This window comes from Anas platyrhynchos, chromosome 2 (genome assembly GCF_047663525.1).
Source record: "Anas platyrhynchos isolate ZD024472 breed Pekin duck chromosome 2, IASCAAS_PekinDuck_T2T, whole genome shotgun sequence".
NCBI lineage: Eukaryota > Metazoa > Chordata > Aves > Anseriformes > Anatidae > Anas > Anas platyrhynchos.
The window spans coordinates 76387092-76408940 of record NC_092588.1 but is presented as its reverse complement, the minus strand read 5'-3'; the positions used below and the strand labels follow the sequence as shown (position 1 = coordinate 76408940).

Genomic DNA, 21849 nt, shown 5'->3' with positions numbered 1-21849 from the left:
TCACCTCCTTCTACTTAGAGGTCAGTTTGAAGGGATGAGCAAGTAATTTTTCCTGGGTGGACAGAAATCTAAAGTCTGTTTTCTAACACTCTTACAGACACTTCTCTGTCCATCGGCCTGTCCTGCCAACTCTGGTGTGAGTGTGAAGTTGTGGCAAGAGGGATTTCCCATTCCTATTTGACCTGGTGGACACCAGCTCTCCTAGGAAATGGCTGATGTTGCTGAGGAGGCAGCAGTATCAAAGCCCTTGTTGATGAAGGTACAACAAGCTGGGGAGGCTTTGGCATTTCTGCACAATGCTGCTCCCTGATTGTCACTCAAGACTCAGATTCTGAAAGAAGCAAAGCAAGCTAGAGGAAAACTGTACGTCCGGGTAATTTTCTTTCTTTCTGTTTTTTCATTCTTCACTTGTAAGAAAACCTAAGTCTTTAAACCATTTGTTTGCAAACACGGCTTAATGGAAATGCTTATGGGTGTGCTCCTTCACCTTGTTTGGAACCTGCTTCACCTCGCTTCAGCTATAGGACACCTATGCTCAAATGTATGCTTCCCATGATAAAGCGGTGTTCTTTCGGTATTCTTTTCTGAGATGGTTGCAGGTGAGGTTGAAAAGAGTTGTCAGTAGGATTCTTCGTTTCCTTGCAGGATCCAAAACTCCGTATTACAGCGGATCTTCTCCTCTGATCTGAAAAGCTTCACAGGCCAAAAGAGAATTGAGATGACGAAGGAAACAGAGAATGCTGACCAGTATTTCCAATTACCACCCGTAAGTTTTGTGAAAGAATCCGGTGCATTTCTGTAGTGGTAGAAAGTTAATCAAATCATGATCGTGCACTTGAAGGCAAGCAATGCTACAAAAATGAAGAATGCAAGGCCCTGCTTAAGGGCAATCTTCAGGCTGCTTCTCGATCAACAGCTTATTTGGTTCTTCCACAACCTCATCTCCACTTGCTTAGAAGTTGTGAAGGTCGGAAGCACACTCCGTCTTTTTCATCCCCTCTGTGTATCTTTTCCCTGACAGCAACTTCTGTCTTGGCTCTTCACATCCAGCCAGAGCAGTTGCTTTGCCTCCGCAACCTGCAGGCTGACCTCTCGTGTGTACCTGTGCTGGACTGAGGGCAATGCTTGTAACGCACACAGATGCTGTATTCACTAGGACTTTTAGAAAAGAGAGCAAGAAGCTAACCTGCGCAGCAGTTTCTTAGGTTTCTGCATATCTATCTCTCTATCTATCTCTCTGCGTATATATTTCATTACTTCTTTACTTGTTTAAAGATCCTTTAAATACAGTAGATACTTTAAGAAAGCTTACTTGTTCTTCTCCTTTACTTGTTTTTAACGTTTGTTTTTCTAACCGATCCTTAATGTTACAACATTGGATTTCTTTAGTTCTCAGTCCTTAGAAGTTCTCAAAGCACATCAGTGATTTCTCTATTTCTCAATCTTTCCATCTGCATTGAGACCTCTTATCTGAATTTAGGTATTAGGTGAAGAAGAACACTGCAACCAGCTGAAGCCGTATCGGACACATGCTTCTGCTAGGAAGTCATTCCGAGTGATTCCACGGTGTACTTTAGACAGGTTTGCTCTGGTCCTCTGGACTCAGCATCCCCAAGGGATATTTCAAAGCTCTCGGAAGGACCTGTCGTTATCTCTGACACTGCAGCCTCCATTAGGAACGGGTAAATATTCCTTGCCCTTGTGGGAAGGAACTACTCAGTTAGCTGTTTCTAACCCAAATCTCTTTGTTGTCTTCTATTGACAGACACCACCCGGCTAGCCAAGCTAAACCTTTGAAAATGGAAGGAGTGGGACATCTTCAAAAGCCTGCTGCTGCTTCTAAGCAGAACTGCCATGTAGGTGGGGACACAGCAAGAGGACACGTCCAGGCCAGGGTGGAACTGCAAGGCACCTGTCTGAGCCACACAACAAAGTCAGCGATTCCCAGTTGGAGACTGTTGCTCAACTAGTGACAAAGCAGCTGGAGCGCTTCTGGTTGCTGCTGATGGGTTCCCGTGAATCAGCCACGGATATGAGCTACGAGAACGGCTGAAGCGATCTGAACTTACCTGAAAGAAAGAAGACAAGAGGGGAGGGAAGGGGAGGGAATAAAAAGAAGGGAGGGGAGGGGAGGAGAGGGGAGGGGAGGGGAGGGGAGGGGAGGGGAGGGGAGGGGAGGGAATAAAAAACAGGGAAGGGAGGGTAGGGGAGGGGAGGGGAGGGGAGGGGAGGGGAGGGTAGTGTAGTGTAGTGTAGTGTAGTGTAGTGTAGTGTAGTGTAGTGTAGTGTAGTGTAGTGTAGTGTAGTGTAGTGTAGTGTAGTGTAGTGTAGTGTAGCATAGTAGAGGGGAGGGGAGCGTAGGAGAGTATAGGGTAGTGTAGGACAGCGGAGTTTAGGGGAGTGTAGGGTAGGATAGGGGAGGGGAGCATAGGGGAGCATAGGGGAGGGGAGCATAGGGTAATGTAGGGTAGTGTAGCGAAGGGGAGTGTAGGGTAGTATAGGGGAGGGGATTATAGGGGTGTGTAGGGGTGTGTAGGGGAGGGGAGTGTAGGGGAGTGTAGGGGTGTGTAGGGTAGTATAGAGGAGGGGAGTGTAGGGGAGTGTAGGGTAATATAGGGGAGGGGAGGGGAGGGGAGGGGAGTGTAGGGGTGTGTAGGGTAGTATAGGGGAGGGGAGGGGAGTGTAGGGGATTGTAGGGGTGTGTAGGGTAGTATAGAGGAGGGGAGTGTAGGGGAGTGTAGGGGTGTGTAGGGTAGTATAGGGGAGGGGAGTGTAGGGGTGTGTAGGGTAGTATAGGGGAGGGGAGTGTAGGGGTGCGTAGGGTAGTATAGAGGAGGGGAGGGGAGGGGAGTGTAGGGGTGTGTAGGGTAGTATAGAGGAGGGGAGTGTAGGGGAGTGTAGGGGTGTTTAGGGTAGTATAGGGGAGGGGAGTGTACAGTAGTATAGGGTTGGGTAGGGTAGTATAGGGGAGTGGAGTGTAGGGGTGTATAGGGTAGTATAGGGGTGTGTAGGGGAGGGGAGGGGAGGGGAGGGGAAGGAGGGGAGGGGAGGGGAGGGGAGGGGAGGGGAGTGTAACAGAGTGTCGGGACAGGGAGCATAGGGGAGGGGAGGGGAGGGGAGGGAAGGGAAAAGAGCAGATGGGAGGGGTGGGGAGTGCTACCATAAATAAAATTGCCAAATACATGACATTTTGGATCTGGAGCCAAATCTTTGTGTTGCTGAAGGGACGCAAGACACAGACTCCTGATGGCTCTTGAACAGGAGGCGTTTATTGCCCTTTTTCACTACTACATGTCCTCTCCCCGTAGCCCCACGTGCTGTCCACACGCCCGAATCTATCATACAGTTGGTCAGAGACCCTCAGACACGCGCCTGGAGCCAGCCAGCAATTGCCCACTGCCCAAAGGTCCTCTTTAACACTGTAGCCAATTCTTTATCCACGCCTCCCTCAAGGTTTTGTTTCCACCACTTGTTTCCTCATTAGCTCTAATTCAGGGACCTGCAAAACAGCGCGAAGCCACCTGAAAAGTCCCTCCCCACGCGTTGCCATTCCTTCCACAACCTGATTTATCGCTGCCATCCGTGCATTGCACAGTGCCATGAAAGGTTTGGCGTGCACAGAGGTGGCTGAGGATTTTCAGAAATAACTTGCCTTAAGAACTGCATCAAGACTTTTGCTGGAAGGCAAAAGATTGGCTGATTGATTAACGTAGGGATGGCAGCTGAGCAAGGGAAGCATCTTCCAAACTTCCAAATATTTCCTGGATACAGAACTACAACTCCTCTGCTCTCCGCTTAGGAGTTTCTGTCACCTGCTTAGGAAGCAGAAGCAGTAACATGGGATTTAGAGGATCCAGCTGAAGCATCAGTGCCAGTTAGAGGAAACCATCAATGTACGGGGTTTGAAGAGAGTTTGACCGGTTTTCCAAGGAACATGTACTAGTGCTGAATATATATGCATATAAATATCTCTACAGCTGGCTTGTGTCAGACATAGAGTGGCCATCAGGACTAGGGAAGCGGTTGTCCCTCTGTGCTCGGCTCTGGTGAGGCCGCACCTCGAGCACTGTGTTCAGCGAAGACCTCGAGGTGCTGGAGCGTGTGCGGAGAAGGGCTCTGAAGCTTGTGAAGGGTTTAGAGAACAAGTCTGGTGAGGAGCGGCTGAGGGAGCTGGGCTTGTTCAGCCTGGAGAAAAGGAGGCTCAGGGGAGACCTTCCTGTGCTCTACAGGAAGCTGAAAGGAGGCTCCAGAGAGGTGGGGATCGTTCTCTTCTCCCAAGCCCCAAGTGACAAGACAAGAACAAAAAACCTCAAGTTGTACCAGGGGAGGTTTCAGTTGGTTATCATGAAAAATTTCTTCACCGAAAGACTTGCTCTGGTGGGTTTACGTGGCAAGGTTTTGGTAGCAGGGGGACTGCAGGGGTGGCTTCCATGAGAAGAATCTAGAAGCTGCCCCCCGTTAGATAACGGCTCCACTGCTGGCCAGAGCCAAGCCAGGAAACGATGTCGCTTGTTCCTCTGTGAGAGCGTATTTAAGAAAGGAGAAAAAAAATAACAACAAAAGCTGCTTCCCAGGGAGAAAGAGAGGAGAAGCAGCCCTGCAGCCCCCCAGGTGAGTGCAGCAGGAGGCAGGGGTTGCTCCAGGCAGGCAGCAGCAGTTCCCCTGCAGGCTGTGCAGGGAGAGGCCCCCGGTGGAGCAGGCTGTCCCCCTGCAGCCCATGGGTCCCCCACGGAGCAGATCTCCACGCTGCAGCCCCCCCGTGGGTGGAGGAGCCCCCGGTGGAGCAGGTGGATGTGGCCTGGAGGAGGCTGCGGCCCATGGAGAGCCCCCGCAGGGCAGGAGCAGGCCCCGGGCCGCAGCTGCAGCCCCCCCGTGGAGAGGAGCCCCCGCAGGAGCAGGGGCTCTGGGGGGAGCTGCCGCCCAGCCGTGGGGGACCCGTGCTGGAGCAGTTTGCTCCTGGGGGATGGATGGATGGATGGAGCCCGTGGGACGGAGCCGTGTGGGAGCAGTGCTTGAGGAGCTGCTGCCTGTGGGAAGCCCCCACAGGCTCAGTTCGGGAAGGACGGCATCCCGTGGGAGGGACCTCGTGTGGAGCAGGGGCAGGGAGGGACCATGAGGGAGCATCAGAGATGAAGTGTCAAGGACTCACCACAGCCCCCATTCCCTGTTCCCCTTTGCCTCTTGGGGGGAGGACATGGAGAAGGGTGGATAGTGGGAAATTGTTTGCAGTTTGTTTTCTTTGTTTCTCAGTGTTCTAGCTTGTTAGTAATAGGCAATGAATTTTATTAATCTCCCTACACTGAGTGTGTTTTGCCCATCATGATAATTGTTGAGTGATCTCCCTGTCGTTATCTTATTACCCTTGAGCCCTTTTCATCGCATTTTCTACCCCTTTGCCTTTGAGGAGGAGGAGTGAGAGAGTGGTTGTGGTGGAGCTTAGCTGCCCAGCTGACTAAAGCCACCACACCTTCTTCTTTATGCTCTGTCAAAAGGATTTACCTCACCAGCACAAAGCATAGGAAAAGAGTGAGCTGTAATAAAGGGCCTCCCAAAGTTGGGCCACACCCATGCAAGCACACACACACATACACACACCACTATATCTAACAGGACATGAAGAAAGGAATCGGGAAGCATATGTTCTGTGCCCACTCACAATACAAGGCAATGGCCTTCTCCCATTACTTAAATGATGAGATAGGGGCCTGGAAATCCTTCCACCCATATCTGTATTGAAAGGAAGAAGGAGGGAGGTAGTTCCAAAAATGCACCTCCATGAAGCAGGTTAAAAGTTTCTGGCCAGCTCCCCTTTTAGTTCCTGGAAAGAACATCTTCTCCACCTTTGGAGCCAGGGCTGCCCAGTCCCATCTAATGGCAGAGAGTAACTACAGCCAGAGAAAAAGAAGGAAGGAGTGTGACCAGCAGGGTTCAAAGGGGAACACAGAGCCTGCTAAAACTACTGAGGAGTACCCAGCAGAACAGGGCAACATCCCTGACATCTTAGAGTCTCAGACCAACCATGCCACATGGAAACTCTGTAGGGCAGGAGAAGGCTGTAATTGGAAGAAGGTAAATGTGCTAGGAATAGGTAGCAGAGGGGCTGGGATGGAAAATATAGGCCATATGTGCTCTGAATGCAAACAGTCCGGAGTATGTGGCCTGCACAACAGCTACCATCACCTGTGCTGAAGAGGCTTTTTTCCCTCTTGCCTGTCTGATTTTCAATGCTGTGATAGTACCTGTTTCTGACTGCACCAAAACAGACATTCGTATGTTGTAAGATACAGTTAGGCATTATTTTGGACAGCATTTGGCAGCTCCTGGAAAACAAACAAACAAACAAACAAACAAAAAAGGGTTTTAAACCTAGATACAAAATGAAGCTAGTTGTATTTTCAAAGGGAAAAATGCTGAAATGTTTTTCATTTTATATTTGAAAAACATCTTATCAGAGTGTACCAGTGGTTAATTTTCCTAACATTTATGTCTGTAGCACAAAGGGATGATAAAAAATTGGGAAAGGTAAAAACAATCAAAGATTGTTAGATAGACCATATGGTGAGGGCAGACCTTGAAGAACAATAAAGTCATCATCTTCTGGCCTTTAATGTTTATTTGTTTTCCTGTTAGTTTGTAATGTGCCCTGTGGCAACATTATAAATCTTCTTTGTGTGTAATAACTCTTATTGCTTTTTTTCTTGCAATTACAAAAGGTGTTTTATGTTTATCAGCCATTCCAGACAACACAAAACCTATCTATTATATATCTGGAGCAGTAAAAAGATTGAGTGTATCAGTGCCTCATATAGTGTGATACATAAAATCATACATTAATAAAGGCTTTTGACAATCTCCATCTGCTTGATCTTCACACTTCCCCCTCCGCTTTTTTAAGAGATAAAGTCTTGAAATATTTTAGCATTTCCCCTAACTCATCTAGTCCGCCAATTTTTGTGAAGATCAGAAAATCTCAGCTTATGAGTCACATAGTCCTATGACCAGAGCAGAGAACAGTGTTTTTTGTTGGGGTCACGGGTGTTCCTTCTGTGTCTCTGGAAAACATGCTGAAAATATTCTGGAGGACTTCTGAATTTGAGGATGAGTTGCTGCAAAGAGTTGACTGCAGGGTCATGGAAAGCTGTGGAAAGTGTGATTACATGTACTGAGATGTAAAGCGAAAAAAGATTGAGAAGCTCTTGAATAGAATATCCAGTTATAAGGCTCCACTTGTGCTGAAAATAGAATTACCATTTCACTGCTACAAGCATAAAATATCAGGTCATTTTTCCTTGAGGTAGTTTGTTAATGTCCATCCTAGCAGTTAAAGCACAGCAATTCTCTCTTCACACTTGTAGCCTTTTTTAACATAAATAAGGTCAAAAAAATTAAAAGAAAGTATCTAAATTGATATTTTTGTCACTATATTTAGAACCCTGATTTAGAAACCACATTTCCTAGTTACACTGTCCCCCAGTTCAGAATTAAAGTCAGAATTTACCACATTAAAAATAGAGAAAATGGGAAGTATGAATCCATAGGCTGAAAATGATTATGTTTTCCTGTGTTCTAATTCTTGTTTTTTTCTGCATATTATTTACTGCTCTCCTGTAAGCACAAGCATTAGGCTACAGTCTCATGCTCTCAGTGAGTTTAATGTAGAGGAAATATATTTAAGATTCATAGAGGCAAAAAAAATATTAAAACTATATATTTTGATACGTGAGGAAATGGCATTGAGATTAAACATATCTCAAGAATTATCATGTAAATCTGTAAAATACTTAAAACAATTCAACTCTTTTCTTGTACTAGTTTATATGATTTCTTTTTTTTTTTTTTTTTTTTTTTTTTTTTCATTTGCTTAAATAGCATTAATCTTGTATTTGGAAAGATGAAAAAACAGTAACCTGAAGTGTTTCACATCAAGTCGTAAGCAACAATTTAGCCTAGTTCCAACTTTTCTTCTTCGTAAAGATGTAATCTCATCTTCCACACAGAAAAACAAAAGAAAGCAAAACAAAACAAAAAAAAAAAACACACTCCAATTATTATACACTACTCTGCTCTTATAGTTGATGCCATACATGTCAAAATTTTTATTAATTTTAATTTTTATAGATCCTAATTTTGACGTATTTTAGAAAGGGGAAATGTATTTAAATGATTAATAATATAAGTCTTAGAAAGTAACTATCTGTAGAATAAATGTATTAGGAAGTTCTTCTCATTTACTCAAATTGAAATTTCACAATGTAACATGCCACTTCTTAAGAGTGTCAATGCTAAGTAGCACCAAACTAAGCATTTGTCCTCTATTTATGAAGGAAGATCAAGCAGAAAATTTTAATTTTGTTAATATCCAGAAGGAAGAACCATTACCCTAAAACTGTAACCTACAGTTGAGTCAACAAAGCAGCTTAACAAAACGTTTACTAGCAGACTATGTGTTCATGTTAGAGTAAGAAGCATTTTTTTCCTAAAATGAAAGCTTTGGACAAAGCCCAAAGCAGTGTGGTCTGTTAACCCTGCATTGAGAATGAATTTGGGACTACATGGTCTCCCAAGGTTCTTTCCTAACTGAATAAACCTGTGGGTCTATGACCTCAATCTGTTTTTTAAGGTGTTTATTTACAACTAAAAATCTAGCCATGAGTGTGGTAAAGTATTGTGGATCAAAACCTAGGAGCCTATAGCATTAACTGCTTTTGACATGTTAGCTGAGTCCAACAGCAGCTTCTGGACCAGATGTGACTTATGGGATGCTTCTGGCTGACTGCTGCTTACCTGGAGAAGAGTGAGCAACAGTTCAAGAAATCAATGCTGCCTAAGCATCCAAACACCCTCATTTGTATTGCAGCTTTCCTTCTTCTGTATAGCAGTTTCTCTCTCTTTTAATATGATCTTGTAAGATTTCTTTTGTTCTCAGGCTGTGGATTGCTTCGATATATTCTGCTCGGTCAAATTTCATTTATATGTTCTTCTACTTCAAGCTCATTTAAATTCTTTTATTCTTTAATGACTGAAAAAAAAATAATGGGTAATTGCCATTCTATCTTAGAAACTGCATTACACTAAATTTCCTTTAAATTCTAGATCTGCAAAATTTTTCCCACATCTGTTAAGAAAAATATTTTATAGTGAAATGATGGTTAAAAAAGGCAAAACCATGTGCTCTCATAGGCCAGACAAAAATATTATTCAGACTGGGATTTTCCTTCTATTTACTCACAATTTTGGTTACAATCTTAAAAAATAGAGATTCCTATAATGCTGAAGTATGGATTTTCTGTGCTAAACTATTGGACTGTATTCTGCTAGTGAAGCTAACATCCATTTTCCATGTAATGGATGATCATCACTGGGGATGATCAAACTGCAATTTTTTTTTTTTTCTTAATTAATGTGTTCTACCGCCTGTATTAAGCCACAAGAAATTTTCATGGTAGCATAGCCATTTCACCAAAAGACAACCAAACCATCTAAGTGGCTCTCCCAACTGCTTTTGTTCATAATCCACCTGGATACTCCTCACTAATGAAAAGAAATAAAGAAAGACCTTGCATTGTTTTGGCAGGCTCTTCAGTGAGAGTAAATGGATGTGACAGCACGTCAAAGGGACACTGCTTCTGTTGTCCTTGACACTTCTACCATCATGCACAGGGACTTTACTTACCCAATGTGCTCATAATTATTTCTTTGCCTCCCATCTCTGCAGGTATCATTTTTCATTACCCTGAAAAAGGCCTCATACCCATATTTTTCCTTCCAGGCCTTTCCCAACAGATGGCACGGGATAACAGGTTGTTTTCCTTAGCCTCCTTCAGACAAAGCAAATTTGCCTCTCCAACGATTTCCTCCCATTTTCTTGTAATTCCTAATTCCAGTGTTTAAGTGTTTATCAGAGGGTCCCATTTGTACTAGCATTCCTGAAAGATCTTAGAGTATGAAGAAGAATACTGTTATAGGAGTATTCCTAATTTATCTGAAATTATTCACAGACTGATAAGCATATACAGATATGTGTGTGCGTGTTTCTGCATGCATACACCCTGTATACGTCTGTGTATTTTGCATGTAAAGAAAATAGAATTTCCTTTCTTATAGGAACTGCAATACTTCAAACTTCTTGAAAGTGGAGAAAACAGAAATATAAACAATTTTCTGTTGATAATAAACAATATGTAACAAAATAAACAATACTTTTTAGTTTATGAACGTTACCTTTTGTTCAGAAGTCTTACCTGCAACAAGACAGCCCCGTCCTCCTAACTGCAAAACTCCTCTTCCTTATTGTTAAGCTATAACAAAGACAAGGAACAAAAACAGTAGCTATCACAGTAGAGTTTTTCTAGGTTGTTTCTGTCAGCTCCCTCTGTATGTTTTCCAGTCTAAGAAGGCCTCTGTAGCATATTTCTGAAGGTATAATTTGAAATGCTACAAACACAAACACTACATAAATCTCTTTTGTGTTTAATCAGTTTTACTTTCATCTGAACTGTCCATTATAACATTAATTTCAGCCAGAATGATAAGTTTGAGGATTGCTATCCATGAATGAGTATATTCCTATAGTGCTGTCATGAGAGTGCACTGCTGAATCAAAGACCAGAATTCTTGTGGAAAATCAATATGTTGTTTAATATGAACTGAAATATCACCTTGTCTTCCATTTATGTGAACCTCAATGCTCTTTGGAGATTACTTTGCACAACTTTTATTTCAGAGTACGATGAAAAATTAATTCAAATTGGCTAAGCATTGTTAGGAGCCAAAATGTGGTTGAAGAATTTTATATATAGCAAGTAATAATGACAGGAAACTCATGGTATGAGAGTAGTTGGTCATACTGCAGACAAAGATTTGACTTATTTTCAATTTACTTAAATCATTTAACTCGATCATAATTTGCAAGTACTGTGTACAGAACAATAGGGTAAAAATCAAACTTAGAGCTAACATATGACACTGAATAAGGAGTTGGAGCTGTTTCTTGCTATTAAAGAATATAATATGGTTTGAACATTAGAGGCTGAAAAAGTAAAAACTTTTTAGTTAAGTAATTTTCATGATGGTTTAACAACATTAAGAAATGAAACGTTCATGGCCAGTCAGTATTTGCATTTTACAGTAAGACATGATTTCAGGAATATGAAACCAAATTGGCTCATAACATGAGTTTCAGAATAGAAATGTATTAGCAACTAAATATATCATAGTGTCAGATGGTAAGGAAATATTGCACCTCCAGATTGTTAAAGGTCCAATAATCAATAGATTCTATCAATATAATCAATCAATGCTATTTCACTGTGATGAATGACGATTAAACAACTGGCTAATGGGACCCAACTTCAACATAAAGCAATCTGTCAGAAAGCAGATATGTTTATTTAAATTCTGATTAACATAGGATATAAATAGTTTTGTCTCCTAAGGAGGAGACACACATAATATTCAATAAATAAAATATAGATACTACATTCAATGTATTAATATAAATTGATGTGCCATATTATACTGGGTGATTTAAAAAAAATAGACATGACATTTACACAGTGATGCATCAAACTCAAAACTTTTAAACTTTAGCTGTGAAAATATAATTGAATACTTAAATTGTCATATGCCCTGGGATGAATTCTGTCCAAGTTAAAAGCATAAGAATAAATGGTTCAATGGGGTAAGACTGTGACAAGAAATAGTGTAAAGACCTTGTCCTGAGAAGTGCATGATAATGCAAAAGAAAGGTGGGATAACTTCAATTATGCATTTAATAGGCAGTTGGGAGCATGTCTAAGGAACAGAGGTTTGTAAATAATTCATGGAAAAATCACCTAAGCATTAACAAAATTATATAATTTCAGAATAATTTCACTTTAAGTTGTATTTATGCTGAGATCCCACTATAAAGTGAAGAGGCATTTTTGGTATACCTTGGTAACCTTAGCTAGTGAAAAACTGGAAAGCTTGATATCCTAAACTGTTACTTAAACAAGATTTGGAAAAGCCTTACTGTTTCATACTATTCGTATAAAGGTAGATCTACAATGTGTAGCTCTCCATAACTCACCCACCCCTATATCAAATTAAAATTTATCTGAAGCTGTTTTAGGGATATTTTTAGATAACATATTTCAGTTACATTCTCTATCACTAGTCATGAGGGAAGCCTAGTGTCTGTTGTTCACTGACACAGAAAAATGTGTTTATTCTGAGCAGCATTCATCAGTCATCAACAACTGTTTTGGCAAGGAAAACAAAGGCAAAAACCTTTTCAGAAATCGGCAAAAGTGGATTAGACAACAGCGGCTTGCAGTATGAATGCTGACCTTTGTCTCTGTGTAGTGGTCTGATGTCCTCTTATTTCTCACCTAAGACTCTCTTCTCTCCTCACTGCCACAGTCCATAAAGAGTGGTTTGTTCAGTGGCATGATTTAGCAGTTCTGAAGTCATATTGGATTTCTCAGTTATAAATGAGCTTCTGCACCACTACCTTTTATTCTAAAATGATAAATAAGCCTAATGAATTACCAACATTTATATTGCTATTCCATTATAACATTGTATCAGATGGGTTTTGGTAATGGTAATAGTAAATTGGTTTTAAGTAGCAATATCTCTACTTTCTTACAATTTCACAGAAACTAGGAAATACAAGTTAAAATAAGAAATATTGATTAAAAAATACCACCAACAATAAAAAACAAAAACAAAAAGCAAGAGTCAAATCTGGTTGCAAAACTGGAAACTATGGCTAAAAGCCATCAATGTCCTTTTTTTTTTTTTTTTTAATGTAAGAATCTATTACTATGATCAGAGGGCTGGAGCACCTCTCCTATGAAGAAAGGTTGAGGCAACTGGGCTTGTTTAGCTTGGAGGAGAGAAGGCTCTGGGGAGACCTCATTGCAGCCTTCCGGTACTTGAAGGGAGCAAATAAACAGGAGGGGGAACACGTGTTTACATGTGTTGGTAGTGATAGGACAAAGGGGAATGGTTCTAAACTAAGACAGGGGAGATTTAGTTTGGAAATTTGGAGAAAGTTTTTCACTTGGAAAGTGGTAAGGCACTGGAACGGGTTGCCCAGGGGGTTTGTGGATGACCCATCCCTGTAGGCATTCAAGGCCAGGCTTGATGCAGCTCTGGGCAGCCTGCTCTAGTGGTTAGCAACCCTGCCCAGAGCTGGGGGGTTGAAAATAGATGACATTTAAGGTCCTCTTTAACCCAGGCCAGGGAAATAGTGAAATCATAATGGTAGGAGAAGTATGATTTTTGGCTTGCTTTTTAGCATCCATGGCTGGTGCTCAGTTATAGTAGGTTCTATCACCGAAGTCTTTCTTCTAGATTCTTGGAAGATAAGAGGGAAGAGGACAGCCTCACATTAATCAGGAAGGGGTCTTTGCTAACTTTATAATGAGCTAATTTAGTAATATCCTTGGAGAAGTAAAAAAAAAAATAAATGTTAGTGGCCTTCTCTATGTTTGGATTCCATGTCCACTTGTTCCTCTCAAACTGCCTTTTTAAAGACCATAAAAAAGGCAGAAATTAAGGGTATTGAACAGACTACATTTCCAACACACCAATTTTGTTTCATTCATTTCTGTGATGCTTTTGTTTACCAAAGGTGGCTTCATTGCAGTCTTTTTATGGTGTCCATGGTCTGGTATTACTTGTTTTTACATGTTTTCTCTCTCTTTTCTCTCTCGTTTGTACTTTTTCCCATCTGTTTAAGTTGTTAGGAGTTATGGAACACTTTATAAACTTTCACTGACTTTGCAGAACTTCAGCTAACAACTGGGATAGACCTCACGAACCTCAGTTATTACAGTTGTCAGAAATAGATCCGTTATTTTCTCAGTGTAAAGCTGATTCAATACTACTGTTAACAAAATTGAAAAAAATGAAAGCACTTGCTGCTACATCTCTGGGCTTGACATTTCTAAATAATCTTAGAGATTCCCTTGTCATTTCTACTGTTGCTCAAGGGCCCAGACTCTGGGAAGCTTAGTCAGGAAATTATTCCATTATGCAGGAGACTGAAATACTACAAGGGGTGAATAAGGGTCAAATCTGGACCAAAAGGAGCTTCTCATAAAAAGTGAATATAGTTCATTGTATTTGTGGTATTGAATAAATATAAAACTTAATATTATATCTCATGAACCTAAACTTCTGTATTTGTTGATGACTAAACTCTTGAGTTAGAAATAGAACTTTAGGGAAACTCTAAAGTAATGCCTGACACTGTAAGTTTGTTAGGACTTAGCTAGATAACGGCCTCATCCATTTTGGAAACAGAACTTCCTATGATTCATTGGCTTAGTCAGCATGTTGCTTCAGCAGAGAATCCCAGAGCACAAGGAGGTTGTTTGAAAATACTTATTACAGTTTGTGTGAGAGTTGACCAAGATACAAAAGAGAGGAAACACAGTTATTATTTTTCTTGTGCTTGATCATAAAGTCTAGAAAGGCAAAATTTGCAGAAAAGTCAGTTTAAAAACTCAGCAGGAGTCTTGCCTGACTAAGGCCTGCACAGTTAGCTCCATAATTGCTTAAATTGTTAGTTAAAGAAGACAACTAATTCTGAGATGTACTGCCTGACAAACAAGAGCTATGTAGAAGTAAAGAGACTTTTAGGGCCTCTGTTCAGTTGTAACTTAACTTCAGTTGTAGCTTTCCATGTTTCCCTCTCTTCAGTGTTGAGTGGAGACTCAAACCGATACCTCATGGTTCTTCCCTGGTCTGGCTTGGCAAATCCCCAGGACAAAGAAGATCAAGTCTGTTTGTTTCCTGAGGAGCAGCCTTTCCTGTGCTGAGGAAGGGAGAATAAAGTCAGGTAGAATATGGGGTGACAAGGAAAAGGAGAAAGAAGTCTCTTTCCAGCAGAGAAAATGTAATCTTCCAGCAGGAATTTAAAAAAAAAAAAAAAAAAAAAAAAAAAAAAAAAGTAAGGTGAATTATGTCAAAGAGAGAACTGAAAACAGAATACTTGGGAGATAAATAAAGAACTCATAGAAACATCACAAATCTGTGTAAGTTTTTGCTAGTGGGGACAGCTGTTAGAGAACTGACAGTCCTGAAGCCAAAGCAGAACTGGAGAATGGAAAACAGACTGCCTGACAGATAGAAGAAGAATAAAATGTGGATATAAGGAAAAATAATCTGATGGGAACAAATTCATGTCTACTAATTGGTATTATCTACTAATTGGTATTATCAAGGACAAATATTGCCAGTGAAAGGGCTTAAGTATGACTGAGCTAGACATTAGAAGGAGCAGAGGTACTAGATTAATTTACTAGTCAAATTAATTTGGGGGGAGAATTGAAAAAAAATTAGCACCTCTGCAGAAACACTTGAAATACTCTCTAGATTCCAAGAATTGTAGTTTGCAGTTCTTAGGATTATAAATAAGTATTTATATTTGTTTACTTACCAGTTTTTTAATTTCCTACACATACACGATAAAAAAAAAATGTTAGTTAGAATAGCAAAATCACTGATTTGAGGTATATAAAGGTATTTAGGGAGGTCAGACTGGAAAGATCTGTATATTGAAAGCTTCGTAAAGGGAACATACACAGGCTACTTTGTTTTTGTTGACAATCACAAGGAAAATTCTGTAGGGGAGGCTATAAATGCAGCTGGATAGCTAGGCAGCTCAAACAGGATACTAAGAAAAATATGGAAACTTGTACGGTTAAAACAAACCAAAACCAAAACCAAAACCAAAACCAAACAAACAACAACAATAACAACAAGATACCTTGATCCTCAAGGAATCTCGTGAAAGAGATATTCCTTCTAATCTTCAGGGATGTATCTTTCCTAAGAAACACAATAATTAACCAAGTTCATCCTAATCAGTGAAGAAAGACTCAAATTTACTCTAGGTATAGTTCAAGCCTGAAGTAGTACTCTGCCTTTGTTTTCAGAAAGTCATTGCTGAATATGTGACAGGAATAAGAAGGCTCTGAGAATGTGGAAACTAACACATCTGAAATGACAGGAAAAACTGAGGATGTCTGTAATGGGTGGACTGTGTGATGGGATGGATTACCTCGTTTTCATCTTGCTTACTACAGAAATACGGGAAATCAAAAATGAGTCTGGTAACAATGATTTCTTCTAAAAGTCCAGTGTTTGTATGCATGGAAAATTGTTCATGAAGTAGTAACTTTTCAGTAGGTAAAAGTTATCTAGACAGCTTCAGATAAATTACTTTGACCTCTGCAGTGTGCAAAACCTGGAATATATTGCCAAATAAAAAGTAATTAAGCCTAGAGAGGCAAATAGAAATTGATCTAAAATGAAAGGTCTTGAAAGTAAGGACCGATAAAAGCACTTTCTTCTATAAATGAAAATTTCATGAAAAAGAAATGACACTGGAGGAGAAAAGTTTGAGTTCATAAAGATGTATTAAATTATCAGTGTGATGTGACCAAGAGAAAGGAAATACAACTGAGGATATCAGAAGAATTTGTAGAATCATTAATGCCGGACCCTAGAAAATTATCATGAGTACTACATATATAGTGATCATCCACTTTCTAGAAGACTGAATTAGTATGAGAAGGAATACAGAGACTGTTCAGAGAAAGGGTAGATTTTTCTGCGAACAGTGACTAACAGAATACATGTATGTAGTCGTCTAACTAGATACTGAAGGAGACACGTTTGATTTCTCTGGGAGAGACCTTCACTTCCCTCTCCACTTTTCTAGAGGAAAAACTGTAAAGATGAACTAAAGCTGAAAGATAATACTGGCACACACACACACACAAAATCTAGGCTAGAACTAAGAAGGTATTTTTTAAAAAATGAGACTCTGAACCATACTTCCAGTAGGAACTAGGGTGAAAAAACTCTACAGTTTTCAAAGTAGAATTCGCCTACTTTATGAAAGTATTCAACCCAACTTCTTGGCAGAGTTGAGGACTCCTTTTTTCTTTCTCTTTTTTTTTTTTTATATATATATTTTTTTAAAACCTGCTTTTTTCCTTTACCAGCAGATCATCTTTTTGAATTACTATCCAATTGAAATGGTCAAATATGGTGAGGTATTGCTTTCAATATTCATCCTTTTCATCTTATCACTAGCATTAGTTTATTTATCACTACTACATATTTAAAGTTTCTATCTGAAATGTGATACTGGACACTATTAGATCTAGGGTGCTGTTCTGTCTAGATAAATTTGAAATGTTAATTCCCATGCTTCTCTATTCTTATTTGTAGAAGAAGTCTTTTAAAACTTTAAAACATTAATTTGAACAATGGGAGAGGAACAAACCCTCTGATAGTCACAGGTATATGACCTTCATGAATCAATTCATAAATACCTTCAAATACCTATTTTTATTCCAGTTGTCAGATTGTAGTGAAAGTTCACCAAAGTGTTAACTGAATACATAAGTTTAAATAGGTCCCTGTTACATTTTAGAAAATCAAATGAGAAGGTACATAAATTGTTGAAGAGGTCATAATTTAGTGACAAGATGTAAATAACAAACATCTCTGGCAATATTAATATGTATATATGACTACTATATATATGTATAAAATACTGACTCATATAAGTGTTTAAAGGTATAGATATTAGCCTACTGACATGTATGCTAATTCTTTTGCTGAAGTGTGACATCAGGAATCACACATTTGTCTTAAAGATCCTTGTCTTAAAGATAGTCATAGCGAAAGGTCCATTCCAAGTTGGGATATTCTATGATTCTATGAAACTTATTTTGGATCTAAGAATAAGAAAGGATTTCAAGGATCTTTTAGTCCAATGCCTGTCTCTGCACAGCACCACCCAAAAATCAAACCATATGTCTGAGAGTTTTGTTTGAATGCTTCTTGAACTCCGTCAGGCTCGGTGCCATGACCTGAGAAGCCTTTCCCAGTGCCTGACCACCCTTTCAGGGAAGATCCTTTTCCTGATATCCAGCCTGAACCTCCCCAATGCAGCTTCTTAAGTCAGATGAGTTTATAACCCAGGATACATTGAGATATGTATCTTTAGCTGCTTCAGGAGATAAATTCATGTAATGACAACCTTTAGGAAAGCTTTGAATATCTTTCAAGATGACTAAAGTACTAACGGAAACTTCCTGATCATACATGGAAACACAGTGCACTGCAAACAAGAAGAAGCACTTATAGAAACAGTTTTTGCACCATACGAGTGCCAGCATTTTATATTTTATTTTATTTTATTTTATTTTATTTTATTTTATTTTATTTTATTTTATTTTATTTTATTTTATTTTATTTTATATTTTTGTGACTGTCCCTATCTGACTTAGATAGCTGGCTGGGATGTTTCATCTTTTATTAGGGAAAAATCTCTTTTAGTACCTTGAATAACCTCTCCATACAATCTCCACAGATGTGCCTTAATGATACCGTCTGGCTTGCAATAATTCAGCTTTCAAAGCCTCAATTTTGATTTAACAGTTGCTAATAATAGAATAGTCTCTATGCTATATTAAATAGTTTTTCTACTGTTTCCTTTTTTTTACCGTGTTGCATACTGGGGTGGTAAATTTTAATTTAACACATTTATCCATAATGAAGTGTGGCATAAAGCCCCAAAACAGAGAGACATATCTATAAACATTTAGATAATGTTTGCAAAGTACTTTGAAATGTGTTTTGCTAACTCCATGCTACATATCATCAACCTGAAATAATTAAATCATAAATAACTGGTATTCTTGTAATACTGCTTCACATTATGTACCCTGGAAAATTGTCAAAGAACAAGGTTGATTTCAGCTCTTCACCAAAGCACGGCAACTACCATTCAGCAGGAAATTGTTATATTTTTCACCAACAGGTGGTACTCTGAATTTCTATATTCCTTAAAATATTTATACTGCAATATATGGCTGGTGGATCTTACTCTTAGGAAGTACTTTAAGTAGTTACTTCGGAATTCAGTTTTTTTGTTAGGAACCTTAAACGAATGTGTACCCTTTAGTGAAGAAAAATTGCCCATATATATAATGATTCTGAAAATTTAACCTATTTGCTAACATTTTGTGTTATCCAAAATATTTTTTTTTTACATACTGTGAATTGTAGGTAGGTACTTTATCAGCAGCCAGCCATGATTAGGCATCAGTATATAATTTTTAATGTCTCCTCTTTTCCTCAGGCAATCACAAGAATTCATTGTATATTTTGTGCCAGATTCATATAAATTCTGAGCCCTCCCTACTTTATTCAATTACAAAGTACCTACTGCCTGAAAATATCCAGATATTAAAAACTAAAAGAATATATTGTAGCTCAACTCAAAGCTCACAGTTCACACTCTTATTAAGTGCAACATACAGTGGGAAATAACAAGCAAAAAAGTAGGAGACAGAATATTGAGTAAAGGGTACAAGTAAGAATAAGCTGAATCTTAGTTTTGATATAAATTGACAGCAGAGAAGAAACATTCTGAATAATGATTTTCTGGAAAATGTTCGCTGTTTTATGTTACAAATTATGAAGGATTTGGAAATGCCAACAGTAATAAAATTATGCATGTACTGATAGTTTTATGCTGACAGATCAGTCATGAGTAAAAAACAAAACAAAACAACAACAAAAAAACTTAAATTGACCTTATCCAAAATAAAAATTCTTATAATTTGGGAAAGGAAATCATATTGTTCACTACATTTAAATTTAAAAGTTATTATGCTGCCTTGTTTCCATAGAATTGAGGATTAGAAAGTCAAATAGCTTGTTTATTGATTTCTGCATCCACAGATTTTGGGAATTCAGGACCAGACAATCATTTATAGTCATAGAATGGTAAAGTTTACATCTTTTTTCCAGTCCTTCAGGCCACAGAGCAGCTTTTGGCTGAAGGTACCTCATATTTTAGAAGTGAAAAGACCAGGATGGAGAGAAATGAAGGAAAAAATAAATCACACTTTCTAGAGTTACAGTTTTGGTTTATTGCTACATTTAAAGACTATACCATATTTTATAAGTCACCATGTCATTGAGTAAATGATCAAACATGACTCTCAGTAGTTTTCTATTTGTGAGACTTATTTTATTTCAGAAAGTCTTGGTGATTCATGGATTCTATCATAAATTTTAATGTACAAAATATATTTGTGCAAGTAATTTCTTTTTTAAGATTATTATGGTCATAATACTCTTTTGAGCTATGCAATAATTATGATGAAGCTTTCTTGCAACCTACAGCTTCACCGTTAGCTCAAGTAGAAGAGCTTTCTGCCTTTGAATTCACAGGTTGTGGGTTCTTTTTTCAATGTACGTGTACTCACTGGCACTTGAATACTTGTGCCTAAGGTTGCACGACAATAATTATAATAAAAACGTTATAATTATAAATAAAAATGTTAATACTTCCTTTTACTTCTTTTATGTCGGAAAGGGAATTTAGTTAATGCTAGAGCTAGATTAACCTTTCAGAGATTAAAAATTAGAGGTAGTTAAATGTTCTTTTGCGGGGGAATTTTACTAAGTCAGGGAATCAGGCTATATCTGCTCTATGCTTTTGTGTACTGAAGAACCTAGCATAAGTTTGGGGCAATTTGTGGCAACTTTTTATGTTTCTTATGCAGTCATCATAAACTTAAACGTTAGACACTTTTACTACCTGAAGCATCTTCCCACAAAGCAGTTTAGGAAAGTGCAGTCTTGAAAAAAAGGTCACTTTAAAATGTGTTTTATTTTGTTATCGAGACATTCTTTTTCACGTTTGATTTTTTTTTTTCTTTTTGGGGGGGAGGCATATTTGTATCTCTAAAAACAATAAGGAAACAACTGTAAAAAAATAAACATGATATAACACAACATTGATACTTCAATGGGCAAGGGAAAATATTAGATCACCTTTCTCTCATTGTTTCCTCTGTCCAAAATTTCTTTTCCTTCAGCAGGGTACAGAGCAAAAAAAAAAAAAAAATAACAGCTAGGTGTAGTCTGGCTCATTGATCTGAAGACATAGAGGGAGAGGAAATGGGTATTATTGTGTACCTCCCTGATCACTACTTTTAGCCATACAAGGTACTTAACTTTCCGTAAATTAGATGACTGCTTAGAAACCCTTTAGTTCTTTTCAGCACAGCTACTATATGTTTTCTGCTAACATGTACACATTTTTCAGAGTTGTATCTGTAGTATGCTCCATATAACAGACTATCCACTTGGAAATCACATGGTTAGCTGAATTTTCCCCTTGTTTAAAGTTTCCTGTTGCTATCTGCATTGCCAGATTTCATGAAATACTGCAATTTTCAAGCTATTACTTGGTTTCTGATCTCTCAGTCTAAGCTGGCAGGCATCTAGCTTAGCTGATGTTGCACAGAGGGAGATTTTCAAAGACAAACAGTAGCTGGGAATCAAGATTCCTTGCAACAGCGAAACCATCATATCTAATTTCATGAATATCATGTGGAGGGCTTTAAAAAGAAAAGGAAAAGCACGCTTCAGTAGGGTGGTGACATCTAAATATCTCAGGTCCTGAATGAACTGGACAACAGAGGGTAAACCGAATCAGGGAAAGCACTGCTCTAATTACTTTTTCTTTTTTTCTTTTTTCTTTTTTTTTTTCTTGTGGTGGAACTACCCATCTAGTTTAGAACTTGTTGCTGAAATTACTTAATAGCTCCAATATTTTCCAGAAAATATGGAAAATTATCCATCAAAAAATATATGATAGCTCACTTCAATATTGGCTATGGTCTTTGAAAATATCTTGGATAGTTATAAGGGAAAAGAGGCAGATGTAATTATTGTAGTTATCAGCATGTTTGTACTACATTGTCAGAATAATGTGTCTTTAAAAAATAAAGCCTGATTTCTCATAGAAGAGATCTA

General features: G+C 38.9%; 1 long non-coding RNA gene across 2 annotated transcripts in view; it reads left to right on the top strand.

Moving 5' to 3' along the window:
• Window positions 1–4479: 4479 nt before the first annotated feature.
• The window catches only part of LOC140001725 (uncharacterized), a 29784-nt gene continuing 12414 nt past the window's right edge, over window positions 4480–21849 (top strand). For both annotated transcript variants that reach the window (XR_011807227.1, XR_011807228.1), the window contains exon 1: window positions 4480–4611. This is a non-coding gene — a long non-coding RNA (uncharacterized lncRNA). The remainder of the gene's footprint in view (window positions 4612–21849) is intronic.